The sequence below is a fragment of the Lampetra fluviatilis genome, chromosome 1 (assembly GCF_964198595.1).
Source record: "Lampetra fluviatilis chromosome 1, kcLamFluv1.1, whole genome shotgun sequence".
NCBI classification, from domain to species: Eukaryota; Metazoa; Chordata; class Hyperoartia; order Petromyzontiformes; family Petromyzontidae; genus Lampetra; species Lampetra fluviatilis.
The window spans coordinates 22,086,234-22,102,125 of NC_136275.1; the positions used below are offsets into that span (position 1 = coordinate 22,086,234).

At 42.3% G+C, this 15,892-nt stretch overlaps 1 pseudogene across 1 annotated transcript in view; it reads right to left on the reverse strand.

The window, feature by feature from the left end:
* Window positions 1-14,678, reverse strand: part of LOC144936633 (ATP-dependent 6-phosphofructokinase, platelet type-like) — a 54,317-nt pseudogene extending 39,639 nt beyond the window's left edge. The window contains exons 1-2 of the transcript XR_013637441.1: window positions 14,289-14,678; window positions 3,058-3,131 (exon numbers count right to left, since the gene is read on the reverse strand). The product of XR_013637441.1 is annotated as an ATP-dependent 6-phosphofructokinase, platelet type-like (transcript). The remainder of the gene's footprint in view (window positions 1-3,057; window positions 3,132-14,288) is intronic.
* Between the last annotated feature and the right edge of the window lie 1,214 nt (window positions 14,679-15,892).

Sequence of the window (15,892 nt, forward strand, 5' to 3'; positions counted from 1 at the left end):
ATAATGCAACCACTGTCAACTTCTCATCACGTGGAACGTAATAAGTGAACCCTGTGGGGGGGGGGGAGATACAGCTTTAGAAGACTCCTAACGAGAACTATAATTATTATCCCTCTGATTGCGAGTCAAACGCTCTTACCACGGCACCACGAGGTCGGATTCATGGGGGGGGGGGTGTTCCACTGTAACAGGAAAGAGGATTTGTTTAGCAAGTAGGGTCTACAGTTCCTGAGCAGGCACATCCGCTTATATTGCTGTTCTTTTTGAGTTCCTGAATATCCAGTAACTGTAAAACCAGCCATGCAATATTCAATGTTGGGTGCACCATCGATGTTGATGTCAAGTCGAAAGTGCAATGCAATGTAACTTTCAGTTGACATTGATTGTCAGAGAATTTAATTAAAGACGTATTTCCAATCCAAATCTGGAATGGTTGTGCTGTGTTCCGAGCACATGATTCGCAATCAATGACATAGCCAGTTCAAATCCAGGCCTTACACTGACTCAGCCTATCATTAATTCCCTTCCGGATTGCTAAAATAAATACCACTTTGTAGGGAATGAACAACACCTCATTTTGCACCTCGGATTATCACGGCTGGCTACATACGGAGTGAACGAAGTTCAACATACATACAACAGTTGTAATTCTGAATAGACTGGTCCATTCCATGGGAATGTGAAATGTTTAACAAATCACCGCAGTGCTCATCTGAGCAGAATATTTGACTTCACTAATGAGGTAAAATTCCACTCCATAAAATGACAATTCTCGCTTCCTTTCAAACTTGATCATTATCTAACACGACCGTCGTTAGAAGCAAAACATGATAACTTGACCGATTCATTATGAGATCATGCCAACTTTATGGCAGTGCAATACTAATGACTTTCAAAAGGCAAGACTAGAAGCAAACCCACCAGTGCTATTTATAACGCCACTCAAAGACAGTTCGTTTACACTTTCAAGCGCGGCTTGCTCTCCAAACCAATTCAATGGATAAGGATCATTGATTTGTATCACAAATGAAGGCGAAAGCAGCCAGTCTACGTGTAAATGTGCACATCTTCTTGGTAGAGGCAGAGTGTGCTCCAAGTTGTACAGCGACACTATAGATGTTTTATCTGTCTATTGCGGTACTTTTAAGGCCCTGTGTACAGTTGCATAACACTTCCTGAAGTGAAATTGCCCCCTTAAAGGACACACCAATTTACATTGCAAATTAGGGAAAAATATCACTTCAGATATAATTATGCAACCGACCACTGGTGTTTTGTCAATCCTCAGAGAGTTTCACACAGTTCTTGAGAACTTAAAACCCCCGATAATAAATTCAAGGAAGCGGATCTCACTTAGAGACAAATTACCCAGAGGTGATTAAATTCTGGTTGCCAAATAAATCAATTGATTTATTTTCTTTTTTACCTACGTGACTTTACCGAACAAACCTAAGAGTATGAATCCTTGCAGTCACGAAAGCTTCAAATCTAGAATTAAATCAGATTCTCAAATGTGCAGTTAATTGTCTAAGCCCAATTATGAATTACTTCACAAAATAATAATTTTTTTGGGTATTATAGACTGTGATGTTTTAGTTCATAACTGAACGCTCGATGACATTTTAAAATATTGAAGGACTAACGTGCGTGCAACCACCGCTATACAAGAGAACGAACGAGTGGCCATCCAGTGATGAGCAATGGCAAACCACTCGTCACTCTAAAACATGACTCTACATTTATGTAACCTTTTCACAAAACACCCCACAAATTTAATTGACTATTAATAATACACAATATAATTACTGCCCATGTACCATATTTACTTTTTAATAATTATTTCAAAGTATTACCGCAAGGTTTAATCCGAGTCCATCATCATGAAGTAGAGGTGCAAGGCTCAGGCTCGTGGATGTGGAAGGCTGAAGAGATATTCTAATCGGCTTGAAGAGTTAAAAAAATCGTAAAATGTGAAAACAAGAGAGAGAGCGCAAGCCTTGGCAGAGCAATGTGTAACGACCAAGTCATCCACTCCCATGGGTTCACCGAATTCCATACATGCAAGTGTACAATTGCATGTCAATTGTATTTTGTACACTAGTTGCAGATAACTGATTACATTTCCCAGTGTTAATTAGCGCATCTAAAATGTCCTTACACATGGTTAACACAGTGCACTATGGTCGACTCGTGTAATCGGAATGAATGGGAACACGGTGGCTCTCCAGCACGCAGCTTTGTTTCTGAACTGCTCATGTTTCCATTTCGTGTTGCCTTTGGCTACACAATGCCTTTTACATATACCATAGATAATTGCACTATGAAAACACGAGCATAACTCACCGCTTGCATCCTCTACGAGTTTATCAGTAGAAATACACAATAGCTGGAATTTCATATCAGTAGCATACATGTACAAATTCAGAATGGCCTTAAATTATAACGGTTGACAATTCATGTGTAGAAATGTACACAAATACCAAGTGACAAGTGAAAGAATCAAAGGTAAACTTCATAATAGAACAAGTAGAACTTTAATAAAGTCCAGGAAAGAACCAAAAAGAAAATACTACTTATCACTGCTAAAGCGATAGCTTATCCAACCGGATGGAAGTGGCCAGAGCACACGACTTCACAGACGTGCCAAGTTCAAATCCTGGTCAGGGTCCAAATAAATGTTTTACCGTCACGGAGTTAATAGAGTCAGTAGCATGTTGTAATAAGTTAATGGCACTCCATGGTACGACTGCATCACAGGAATATGGAATGTCACGAGCAGGTCAGGTGTCCAACACGGACGAGCAGTACTGATTTGCTCATTTGAGCCGGGAGAAGCTTGACTTTCAGGGCTTTTTGCCAGTAGTGGGAATTCAATTTTCTTATCATGTGGGCAATAACCCTCAAGTAATACCAATTGCTACTATGTGAGTATTGGATCCACATGCCTCAGTTGAAGGGTTCATTGTGCTCATTTGCACACACAACAAACACAACTGAAAATGGAGACGTGGCCACCCGAGAACCCAAACTTGTGTGAGGCCAAGTCTTTCACAGTACCTCATAGATGAAGTAGACCTTTGCTCCAACGTAGATGCCCATCCGCACCACCGCCCTCACTGCAGCATTCATCCCTGCACAGCGTTAAACACACACAGATTCCTCAAATCACCGTTTGGACTGTAAAGCCAATACAGTTGGAGAGGACCTGTTACATCCAGTCGTCAAACACCCAAAAGCCTTTGAGCTCCCGATTGCCCTGGCTTATACACCGTACCAGGTATTCACTTTAGGCCGAGTCGACCTAAGGGAGAACCACTTTTTTCCCACAGGCTTCGGATTCTCACAGCCAACATGTCTCAAGTCGAGAGCCACTGTATTCTGCCAAGGATATCTGAGAATGCAGATGCACTCGCCTTCTTGAAAGAACCCCAAAGTGGCCCTTTCCCAATATGCCCATCTTGCTACTGGGTATCTTGCAAATCTTGCGACACCAGCTTCGAATGCTCGTTTTTGAGCATCCGTTTCCAGTTGCTGGAAAGGTCTCTTAGGCCCAAGAGATGTTTTTTCTCTCAGATATTATATTGAAATGATTCCTGCATCTCAGATGCAATGGAAACTTAATATTGTAAATTAAAATTAACTGTTAATTTCTCCATTTGTTTCAACAACACCATGTATGCAGTTGTACCTGTTCTTATTGCTTGGTTATTTGGACTAAATGGGAGTAGATGTCAACGTGCATTTTTTTCTTTTTTGTAAAAAATATAATTGCTGCAGCATTACTGTACCGTTATTGAACGACGCAGCACGAAAGCAATCCTACTTTCAGCTAACAATGCTGCTCCGACTGATTTTGGTTTTAATTTTGATTGACCCCTAGGTCAAGTGCCACGTGTTAAAGAGTGCACCACCACACCCTGCACACACCCTTACACAGTGACCACATGCGTGGTCACGTCTAAAACTCTAAGGACCACCAACTCGTAAGTCAAGTCGGCCGTCGGTTTCAATTGTCTAATCAAATAAATAAATAATGGTGCGCAAACATGCACGGATGCACATTCACACACGATGTCAGCAGACAGCTGACTGGGTCGGGAGAGGCTGGGCTGGGACTGGGTGCAAGTGTAAACCCCAAGGGGTCCCAGACTACTACTATAGGTCATTCAATGCTTGCACATAATAAGTTACCGCTTTTCCGCACAAATAGAAATGTCTTGCAAAAACAAACATTTAACCTTTTCCAATGAGAAACTAACAGAGCTGCATTTGTGTAATGGTTGGCATGTTGGACCATCAAGAGGTCACCAGTTTGATTCAATCTCTTGCCGCAGCAGCTGAAACAATAGGGCAAGTTTCTTAAATCCGCCTCACCTCTATCCACACGTAGGCTTTCGAGACCAATATCATCCATAATAGAGGCTTTTTTTGGGTTAGATCGCGTAAATATATATTTGCCACTGGTAAAAGAGATCTCATAGTGTAAATGTTTACCCCGAACTCTCAATACTCTGATATTGCACTGTTTTTGAGTTGTACGCCTTCTGGTGTCATCTGGCCCTACACCAATGGGGACTAGGCTCTAAAGAAAGCCGTCTCGGGTGTGGGCCAATCAACTTCAAGGACAGTGCATATTATTATCCTTATCAGAGTTGCTTCTTTTTGTTTGCTTTATTGACTACTTGTGTTGTGGTCATTGCAAACATGATGCCTTGAATAAAGGTGTCAGTTTTGTACCAGTTAAAAGGGTAAAAACCTACCATTATATTTTGCCACTGGTAAAAGAGATCTCATAGTGTAAATGTTTACCCCGAACTCTCAATACTCTGATATTGCACTGTTTTTGAGTTGTACGCCTTCTGGTGTCATCTGGCCCTACACCAATGGGGACTAGGCTCTAAAGAAAGCCCTCTCGGGTGTGGGCCAATAAACTTCAAAGACAGTGCATATTATTATCCTTATCAGAGTTGCTTCTTTTTGTTTGCTTTATTGACTACTTGTGTTGTGGTCATTGCAAACATGATGCCTTGAATAAAGGTGTCAGTTTTGTACCAGTTAAAAGGGTAAAAACCTACCATTATATTTTGCCACTGGTAAAAGAGATCTCATAGTGTAAATGTTTACCCCAAACTCTCAATACTCTGATATTGCACTGTTTTTGAGTTGTGCGCCTTCTGGTGTCATCTGGCCCTACACCAATGGGGACTAGGCTCTAAAGAAAGCCGTCTCGGGTGTGGGCCAATCAACTTCAAGGACAGTGCATATTATTATCCTTATCAGAGTTGCTTCTTTTTGTTTGCTTTATTGACTACTAGTGTTGTGGTCATTGCAAACATGATGCCTTGAATAAAGGTGTCAGTTTTGTACCAGTTAAAAGGGTAAAAACCTACCATTATATTTTGCCACTGGTAAAAGAGATCTCATAGTGTAAATGTTTACCCCAAACTCTCAATACTCTGATATTGCACTGTTTTTGAGTTGTACGCCTTCTGGTGTCATCTGGCCCTACACCAATGGGGACTAGGCTCTAAAGAAAGCCGTCTCGGGTGTGGGCCAATCAACTTCAAGGACAGTGCATATTATTATCCTTATCAGAGTTGCTTCTTTTTGTTTGCTTTATTGACTACTTGTGTTGTGGTCATTGCAAACATGATGCCTTGAATAAAGGTGTCAGTTTTGTACCAGTTAAAAGGGTAAAAACCTAACATTATATTTTGCCACTGGTAAAAGAGATCTCATAGTGTAAATGTTTACCCCGAACTCTCAATACTCTGATATTGCACTGTTTTTGAGTTGTACGCCTTCTGGTGTCATCTGGCCCTACACCAATGGGGACTAGGCTCTAAAGAAAGCCGTCTCGGGTGTGGGCCAATCAACTTCAAGGACAGTGCATATTATTATCCTTATCAGAGTTGCTTCTTTTTGTTTGCTTTATTGACTACTTGTGTTGTGGTCATTGCAAACATGATGCCTTGAATAAAGGTGTCAGTTTTGTACCAGTTAAAAGGGTAAAAACCTACCATTATATTTTGCCACTGGTAAAAGAGATCTCATAGTGTAAAGGTTAAAGTTATTTTGACTTATTTCAATTTCGATAGATTCTCTAATTAGTCTTTGGCCAGTCGTAGCTAGTTTTGCACAAAACTTCAACATTATCAAAATAAATCTTGATTTGAAGCTTTCGTAACTGCAGGAATCCATACTCTTTGGTTCTTTCGGTAAAGTCACGTAGGTAGAAGAAATAATAGAACACGACGTTTTGATCGCCACACAAGGGACCTTCATCAGGTTGCACCGATACAGCAGGACAACCGCTGACATAGGAGAAAGAGCTGCTGACAACAAGAGTCTATAAAGGGTGACTTTACCGAAAGAACCAAAGAGTATCAAAATCAATTGAGTGTTCTTGTTGGCATGTGTGTTCTGCTACTGCTGACAGTTGTATTTGGGATAATTTCATATTTCTCTGATGTTCTTTTAGTCTCGTGCTGATCATTCGTTCTGTTTGCCCAACATAACATTTACCACACGTGCAGTTAATCCTGTACACACCTTCTGTTGATAGCTTCAGTAATACATATTTTGTACCAGATTTAAATTTCTGTATTTCATGTACCGTGTCAAATCTGACTCGGATGTTTGGTTTTTCCAAACATCTGGCTAGTTTATCAGTTACTCCCGCAATGTACGGTATTTTTTATCGTTTTAATTACTTGGGCAGTTTTAATGCTCTTAATATTCGATTTGGTTTTGGTGTCCAATGCCCTGTTGATTTGTGCATCATTGTAACCATTCATTTGCAGCGCTTCTTTAACATGTTGAATTTCACTTCTCAGACTGTCACCATCTGACAGTTTCTTAGCTCGATGAATGAGCGTCTTGATAAGAGCAGATTTCTGCGCGGGGTGATGGTGTGACTGCATTCAGATAGGTGTCAGTATGCGTTTTTTTTCGGTAAACACTGTGTTATTTTACCATTTCGACCCAGTCCGAGCAGAATATCCAGAAATGGTACAGTTCTGTCAGCTTCCACTTCCATGGTGAACTGGATGGATGGGTTTTGCGAGTTGAGATGATTTAAAAATGCGTTCAGTGTATCTTTGCCGTGTGGCCAGACCAACAATGTGTCATCCACATATCTAAACCAAGCAGATGGTTTTAGTGTGCTTGAAGCTATTGCTTTTGTTTTAAAATCTTCCATGTACAAATTCGCTATCACAGGAGACAAAGGAGAGCCCATTTCTGGCTGCTGCTTCCTTTTGTTAATAGAATTTACCTCGCCACAAGAAATGTAACACATTTTAGAAATATATTTTTAAGCACAATGTTTATTTCTTTTCGTTATTAAATTCAACAATGTACATCTCCATGTACGTGTATCTCCTTGTCTTTTATGTATATCGATGTCTCTCGGTATCTTTGTCTCTCTCCATGTCTCTCCATGTCCAAGCTTCTCTCTCTGTCTCCATGTCTGTGTGATGAGTTTTTTTGTTTTTAATAACACAATAATATATATTTTTTAATGTTATCTTGATTTTACCATGATTTTTTGCCGCAAATGTTGGGCGTCATTATTGCAGTGCATCGCTGATTTTAGGATCAGCAAACGTCCCCTACATCGATGTCCATTTTTTATTTTACTGTAGAATTGATGAACCTCCATTGTGTCTTAAAACAGCACACTGGAGAGGCTGTGTTAAGTTAGGCCCTTAAAATATATTAAGCAAAAGCCTACATCAATTTTCTTCGGGTTCTCCGGGTTTTCCCTCCACATTTAGAATCAACATGCGTCTACAGTATTTGGATTATATACATTTACACATGATTGGCCACTTTGTTGAGCTATCATTTGTGGCCAGGTCGCTTCTGAAAAAAAGTAGCTCAGTGGGCCTTACCTGGTAAGATACAAAGTTTAGCACCAGTAGCACATTCTGTGAAAAAAAAGCTAAATTCCATTTCCAATCATGGGTGTTTTTACTTTGACCTGGGCCCAACTAAACAGGGCCATATGTGTACAATAAATGTTGACTGAATGAAGGAAACAAGACTGATCACTCTCCAAACAGTGAAGAAGCATCGTAAGGGTAGAGATTATTGTTCTGTACCATTGTTCTGTACCAGCATCCTCTAGGAGTTACAAAAACAGGTCCTTTGTTGCTTCTTAATATGATTGTTAAATTGCAATCTCGCATTGGAACGCCCAGGATACACAGCCTTACTTAATCTATATCTACAAACAATAGTTATTTGGGGGGGGGGGGGGCAGGGGGGGTTGGCGGCATTGTCCTTGAACCTCAGAAGAAAATGTACAAGTTCAATTAAGACCAAAAGGACAGCACCAGATAAATACGGTAGTCAAACAAGGGCATCCAACGTCACCGAGCTAGCTCTCAACAGCAACAATACTGTATGCGTCACCATTCCTCCAAATAGTGTGTGCACAGCAGGCAGGGTTGCCGTGGCACAGTGGGGAGGAAATTGCTGCAGACTTTGTGTATTGGCTCAAAAGGCTTAAGGCAGGGGTCGGCAGCCTGGGCTCCGGAGCTGCATGCGGCTCTTTAAGGACTGTTTCGTGACTCGTATTCGCATGCATTGCGGCTCCTGAAACATTGAGTTTTTCACCGAATTTGAAAAAAAATTCTCTTCTTGTAAATTTTGGTTCTTGACACCTGGCTTAAGGAAAGAGGTAGGACAATGTTTACATGAAATCTACAGAAGTAATGTTGTCCATGTTTAATCATGTTCACAACTTGGTAACTTTTTAAGTGTGCACATGTGCAATACTAAATTTGTGAATGGTTGCAATGATTTTACAATGGTTACCATTAGTTATGGACTCAATTTCAGGTTTAAAATGCATTTCCCACTTATGTGAAAGTCAACTGAATGTAGAATTAATTACATTTGTAATATCAGTGCCCTATATTTATGGCACAGCGTCTTTCATTTGAAGATCTTAAACCGTCTATATGAACATGTATTCATGCTATGATAGCTACAATTCCGACCAAGTTTCATTGACAAAGATCATGACAATGATAACAATACCAATAAAAAAATATACAAATAAAAGCATTCACATCAGTGGAAATACATGGCAATGTCTTATATTTCATGGAATAGCCAAGTGTCTACAGTTGCCTTTTATCTGGTTTGCAATACATAACCTAATTGAACTGCATTTTATTTAGATGACTGTGTATACATTATGTGCAGATTTAATTTGCTTGTAAATTTATATGAATGTTGTTTTTCAAGTGGCAGTACCACATAGGTCAGGACAGCCCCTGCCAGCTACAAGGGTGTACTCGGGTCATAGGTCACCTTGCCACAATCCGATCAGGCACCAATGTCTTAAAAGTCTGACAGCAGCTCAACCCCCATCATGGGTTCAAGGCCTCTTAAAGTTAGTGACACTTTCACACTCATTGAACTGGGGCTTGGCAGTGTATAAGCTGCTTAGGGGTCTGTTTTAGGCACCTAGGTACACACTTGTGTGATGTGTCGGCCTTAATAGGTGCTTGCTAAAGCACTTGCCCCAACAGTATGTTAAAGGCTACACGGCATATCTTTGTCTTTGGAACCATAAATAACAAATGTAAAAACTGAACCAAAGACTGAAAATGGGGCCGAGTTAAGTTTGAGAAGTGGCATTAGGGTCAGATTTATGGGCAGGGATGGGGCTATTGTTAAGGTGTGGTGGATTAATTTAGTTAAGGATATGGGATCCGGCTCGAGGCCAGGTTGTGCACTCTGCCACTTAGCATTTGCCCAGACACATACCGCCCAGTATGGCCTCTTCACTTTTTTCTCACTTTCACTTCTGATGTATAAGCAGCTGGCAAGCTTTAGTGCAGCCCCAGAATGATGCAAATGGGCCTTTTCACTGATGTACAGTGCAGCGCTAATGTGAGTGCACTCCAATAGGAGAAATAGAGCTAAGCGAATGTGCAGTGCAAAACATGTGAATTGTGCCTTGCACATGAAAGATGTTACCTCGGTTCTGTTTAATTTATGGTCGTGCACGTTTTAATCCAAAAAGTGTCACATTATTTCAAGCTCTCTCTTTCAACATTGCACAAATTCAGAGGTAACCTACACTGTAACAATTCGGCGTTAAAAAAACGGATTTCAATCCAATAATCCTATTCACTAAGATATACACTGTATGATTAAATCTAGGAATAAAAATTTCAGGATATTCTACGATTTTAAGGAGACATTCATTTATTCAACTTCAAAATAAGTGATTCACTGTGTTAACCTTTACGGTCTGCAAACTGATAGACTACATTGGTCATGGCACGGACAGTAGTTTAATGATTTAGAGTAAGTCATCCTTAAGCCCAGGGGGATGTACTCTATAAAGCCCTGTCTGGTCTATTGGCAGATGTCACCTCTATGCGTACCATAGAATATTGTGCACGGCAAATCTTTGCTGCACACAAAGGAATGTAATGTTTATTTAGTGCACGGTCAAAGAGGGAACATCTAAACCAATGTAAGCAACTGTTGCAAATGCTTTTTGGTGGTTATACACGCCTGTAATCCAGCACTGTGGAGGCGAGCTGAGGCCGACCACAATTGTTGTGAAACTCCCTTCCCGTGCACAATCGAGGTGCCATACCTTGACTTACCAAGAGAATGCAGTAAAGAGGACTTCACCTGTTCCATCCGTATGAGTGTTGCCCCTTAAGCCTTAATACACGTGGGGTTTCTCCAGGAGCTCTGTTTTCCTTCCACATGTAAACACTCATTCATTGGCCGATAACACCTGAACATACGGAGGATCGCAGAGTTTGGGGTGGAATGTGAAGCCAGCTCACCGCGGCTGCCTTGCCCGCTCGTCTGTGGTTCCTCGCGCCTCGGACTCATTCTCTCTCGTCGAGTGTGAGCAAATACCTCTGCAGCGCGTTACAAGTTGAAATTCCAATTAACCTAAACACAGAATCCATAGCCGAACCACTTAATAAGACATCGCCAAAAGCATATTTTACGGAGACTATTTGACTGTGATAACATTTTGATTACCGTGCACGTTCTGCTTATTAATGAAATCTGAGATTGTTTCCTCCATACCATGTCGCCATGCCACGTGTGTGCGGTTTCACAATTAAGCACAGTGGGGGGTGCCAAGATTCTTTGAGATCGGTCAGGGCATACAAGGACAACTATAGGTGTATATACAGCAGCTTGTACGTGTAACAACCCTTGCTGGGGTTTAGTCCAAAGTGCTGCATCTGCGAATCATGCACCCATGGCACGGGATCGTCTATCCATTGGATGAAATTGGTACCTGTACTTGTTTAGTACCGAAGAACGATGGGCTAAGTCAACCATGGCCAAGATTTGAATTCCCAACCTTTCGATTGTGCTAAAGGCGATCGAGCTACAGTATCAAAGAGACTGATTTCCTTGCTGTGGTTGTTCCACCTGATGAAGATTGCTTGCGTTGCGATCGAAACGTCGTGATATGTTTTATTTTCTTTCTACCTACGTGACTTTACCGAAATAACCAAAGAGTAAGTCATTCTTAAGCCCAGGGGGATGTACTCTATAAAGCCCTGTCTGGTCTATTGGCAGATGTCACCTCTATGCGTACCATGGAATATTGTGCACGGCAAATCTTTGCTGCACACAAAGGAATGTAATGTTTATTTAGTGCACGGTCAAAGAGGGAACATCTAAACCAATGTAAGCAACTGTTGCAAATGCTTTTGTGGTGGTTATACACACCTGTAATCCAGCACTGTGGAGGCAAGCTGAGGCCGACCACAATTGTTATGAAACTCCCTTCCCTTGGGTTGAGACAATGTTAAAACGGAGTACAGTACCTGTAACGTGTGGTCTATCTCAAGTGTGGACACTCCGCACAGTGGGATAGGGTGGTCAGAACCAAGATTAATTGGTCCTCATTAACAGGACTTCTCCAAAAAGTCCTATCAAGATTGGAAAATTGGTCTGCATGTGTTCCAGAGTTTGTGTGTTTGTCTTTGTTCAATAGTGTCTTGTGTGCTCCAGAGCCTGTGTGTTTGGGGTATGTGTGTGGGGCGGAGCGGTTGTGTAGCGATTAGCGCGCTGCACTGCGAACCCGAGTTCAATGAGTTCAATTCCCACTCATGGCCAATACCAGTGACGATTATCTGTACCGGTCCTGAGCCTCACCTAAGTTGACTTAGCCTCATATGAGTTCCTGGTCCGTTGTGTACACATCGCCACTGGAGAGACAAAGGCGGCCGGGCGTGGTGCTGTCCACCCACCCCGTCGTGTGTCGTTCTGGCCTTCATAGATGCTCGATAACAAAACTTGCCACAACAGTCTGTTAAGGCTATACATGGCATATTTGTCTGTGGTATACATGCGGCTGGAAAACGTGCCCATTCACAACCACAAAACCGACACCACATCCTTGTTAAATACAGCTGCACTGCTAAGCCAAATGTTCTGCTGCTGCTGCTGCATAATATTTCCAGAAGAATTAACAGCTGAGCAAACGCAATGTGGCTGTCATCACAGCCATGGCGCAGGAGTAGAAGAGGGCACCTTATGTTGCGGCATGAATCCGGCACCATTGCGGACCAGCGCATCGTCACGTACCACTGGACTTTATTCAGGAAGCATGCAGAGGATGCATTGTGGACATCGTTTAATAAGGCAAATTCATATAGGAAGATGTATGCACACAAGCCTGTGCGTTGCTTTAAGCATGCAACTTGTCTAAAAGGTAGCAAGTTTTTTGGTCTTAATAGTTGCGTTATGCATACCTTAACATTCGGTAATATAAGGTCACGTGTTAAATTACTGAATTATCACGGTGCTACTGCACTTAAACACATTGTGCCATACATTGACGATGTATTCTCGAGAAACCGAGATATTTTGCCACGTGGATCATGCCCACTCAGGTAGGAACAGGTTTGGCCTGTAAACATTAAAACTGCCAACATGAAAATCTAGATGACTAAACGAGTCGCATTTTCGTGCTCCAGTGGACTTACAGATTATTTCACTCGTACTGTACCTCCGCATAAATAACATACTGCTGCTCCACCCATAAACCACGCCATGGATGTGACACAAACCACAATTCTCGACACGCTGCAGGAACTCTTGTTGCGAATTTTGATCTCTCTGCTCTCAATGGTAGACCTGCACTTTTACAATGTGGCCCTCTGGATATGCAACAGGATTTCTCTGCGACATCCGTGGACCTCCACTCTGTGTTCTGCAGACATCACTTCTCCGACGACTGAAACTCCTGTTCCAAATACGAGTCTCTTCGTCCCAACCACGAACTTCTGTTGCGACCGAGGGCCTGTGCGTTTCAACTACGGAAATGCCCCCAGCGTGGGAAATCTCAACTTCAACCACAGAAACTTATTTCAAACACGCATCGTTATTCTCTATGGACCCCTGGTGTACGTGTGTATACTACCTGTCGACCCAGAGATGTCTCTCTTTCAAAAGAAAGATGTCTCTGGTGTGGACCAATCAGTTTCAAGGACAATGCATATATTATCAGAGTATGTTTTTTGTTTGCATTTTGACGACAATTATTGTGGTTAATGCAGACATGATTCATTGTAAAAGGTTTCAGTTTGGTGTTTTAACAACTTAACACCTGTTCTGTTGCCAGTGACTTTACCGAAATAACCAAAGAGTATGGATTCCTGCAGTCACGAAAACTTAAAATCAAGATTAAAAGGGGAAAACCCTATTCTCAATCATATTTTTGTCTATTTGTTTGTGTTTCTCCCTTGCGATGGGACTTTGTAGGATGCACGTTGAGAGTTATGAGGACAAAGGGTCACCAAAAAGGTCTGTATTGGTGTGAAATAAGGTAGACACTGATAAAGGGTTGACAGGTATGCGTGTGTATGTGGCTTTTCCACCGTACGCAGCCAACCGTGCTAATCGCACCACATGCGTCATTAAAACCACATTTCTCATTCACCCAAACACGGACATCACATTTACAACTCTGAACATCTCTGCACCGCAGATCTCCCTCGTTCAGCCATTTGACCGCTCTGCTCAAAGCAAAGAACTTCCCGCTCCAATCGCCCTCTTTTACATAACACAGGCTTCGGTTACGTCTACGGGACACCCTCCAGAAGAAAAAAAACGCTCTTCTTCAACCATGGACCTCTGTGCTCTCTACACACGGACGAGTCGCGCCGACCCACCAAGACCTTCACTGGGTCCTGAACACCATAACGCGTGCTCCAGTGAGAGCATCACCGCCACTGCCACCGATCAACAGCAGCACGCATCGCCATTGATCTCACCTTGGGCATCTCCCCCGCTTGTCAGCACTCCGATCGCCCGTCCAGCCCCAGAGAGGCTCTCCAGGAACTTCTTATCGCTGGGAGCCATCTTCTCGAATGTCCTTCCTATGAACACGAAGCGGCTACGACTGCAACGCTCTGAATGAAAGCCGTGACGGCACTGTGGTTAATCGAGCGAACCTAATGCCTACATGAAAACCAAACAACAAAAATTACCGTGTGATAGCGCACCAGACGGCTTTCTCTCTCTCTCTCTCTCGCTGGCCTAATGAGAAGATGGGAGAGACGAACGCGAAGAGGTTGCGGCCGCAAACAAAGGAGGTTGCGTTGCTCCGATCCGCAGCGTGGACGCACCGAGCGGCCACATCAGCTGTCTGCGGCTGTGACGTCACACTCAGCGTGCCCTCTGCTGGCTGACGTCGCGGGATGCGCACACATCTTGGGACCAAAATATGTCTTGTGACCTCCCGATTAATTGACCCCCCGTAACGTGTTTTTTTTTCTCTCCCGAATGCATATCTATTTCTGTTTTAAATCACCCTTACTGAAGAAGAAGAAGAAGAAGGAAGAAGAAGAAAAAAAACGCAATACGTTTTAGATATTCTTGGTTCTTTCGATAAAGTAACGTAGAAAGGGAAATAATCGAATAATAAAAATAAAACAATAAAATTCTAACGACGTTTCGATTGCGACACAAGCAATCATCATCAGGTGTGAAAACCACAGCAAGAAAATGTTTTGAAAAAAGTGGTGGTGAAAAAAAATATTCTTGCTGTGGTTTTCACACCTGATGATGATTGCTTGTGTCGCAATCGAAACGTTTTGAGAATTTTATTGGTTTTATTTTTTACTATTTTATTATATCCCTTCTACATGACTTTACCGAAAGAACCAAGAATATTAATCCCTGCAGTCACGAAAGCTTTCAAACGTTTTAGATAATTAAAACTGGGGTCACTGGACATCTGGACCAACCTGTAGTTTAAGGAGAGCCGGGTTGTGGTGATGATGGTTGATGGTGGTGTGTATGGGGAGTGGTGGTGTAGCGGTGAGTGCGCTGCGCTACGAACCCCTCACGGCCAACACTAGTCACGAATAATCTCAACCGGTCATGGGCTTCCCCTAGGTCGACTCAGCCTCAAATGAATACCTGGTGCGGTGTGTAAACATCGCCATTAGGGATACAAAGGCGGTCGGGCGTGGTGCTGGCCACTGACCCCCTCGTGTACCGTTCCGACCTTCATAGATGCTCACTAACGGCACTTGCTACTACAATTTGTTAAATACTATATGGGGGATATTTGTCTTTATTACATAATAGGATTGGGAGACAGTGACAATTTGGGGGAAGCCTTCATACAGTAGTAGATTGATCATGGCTGATGATGGTGGTGGGTTTGGCATGCAGAAAATATGAATACTGTACAGCATAAAGTCTGGTGAAAGTGTCTTCTTGCTCATCATGAATGACAATTGCGTGCATCATAATCAGTGCTTGTTGCTAGCTCATTTGGAAACCCTATGGAAAAACGTGTTTCACAGCCCTCGAAATGATCCATTCCTAGTAATGTGACAGACGAGATTTTGTCAGTGAGACGACATAA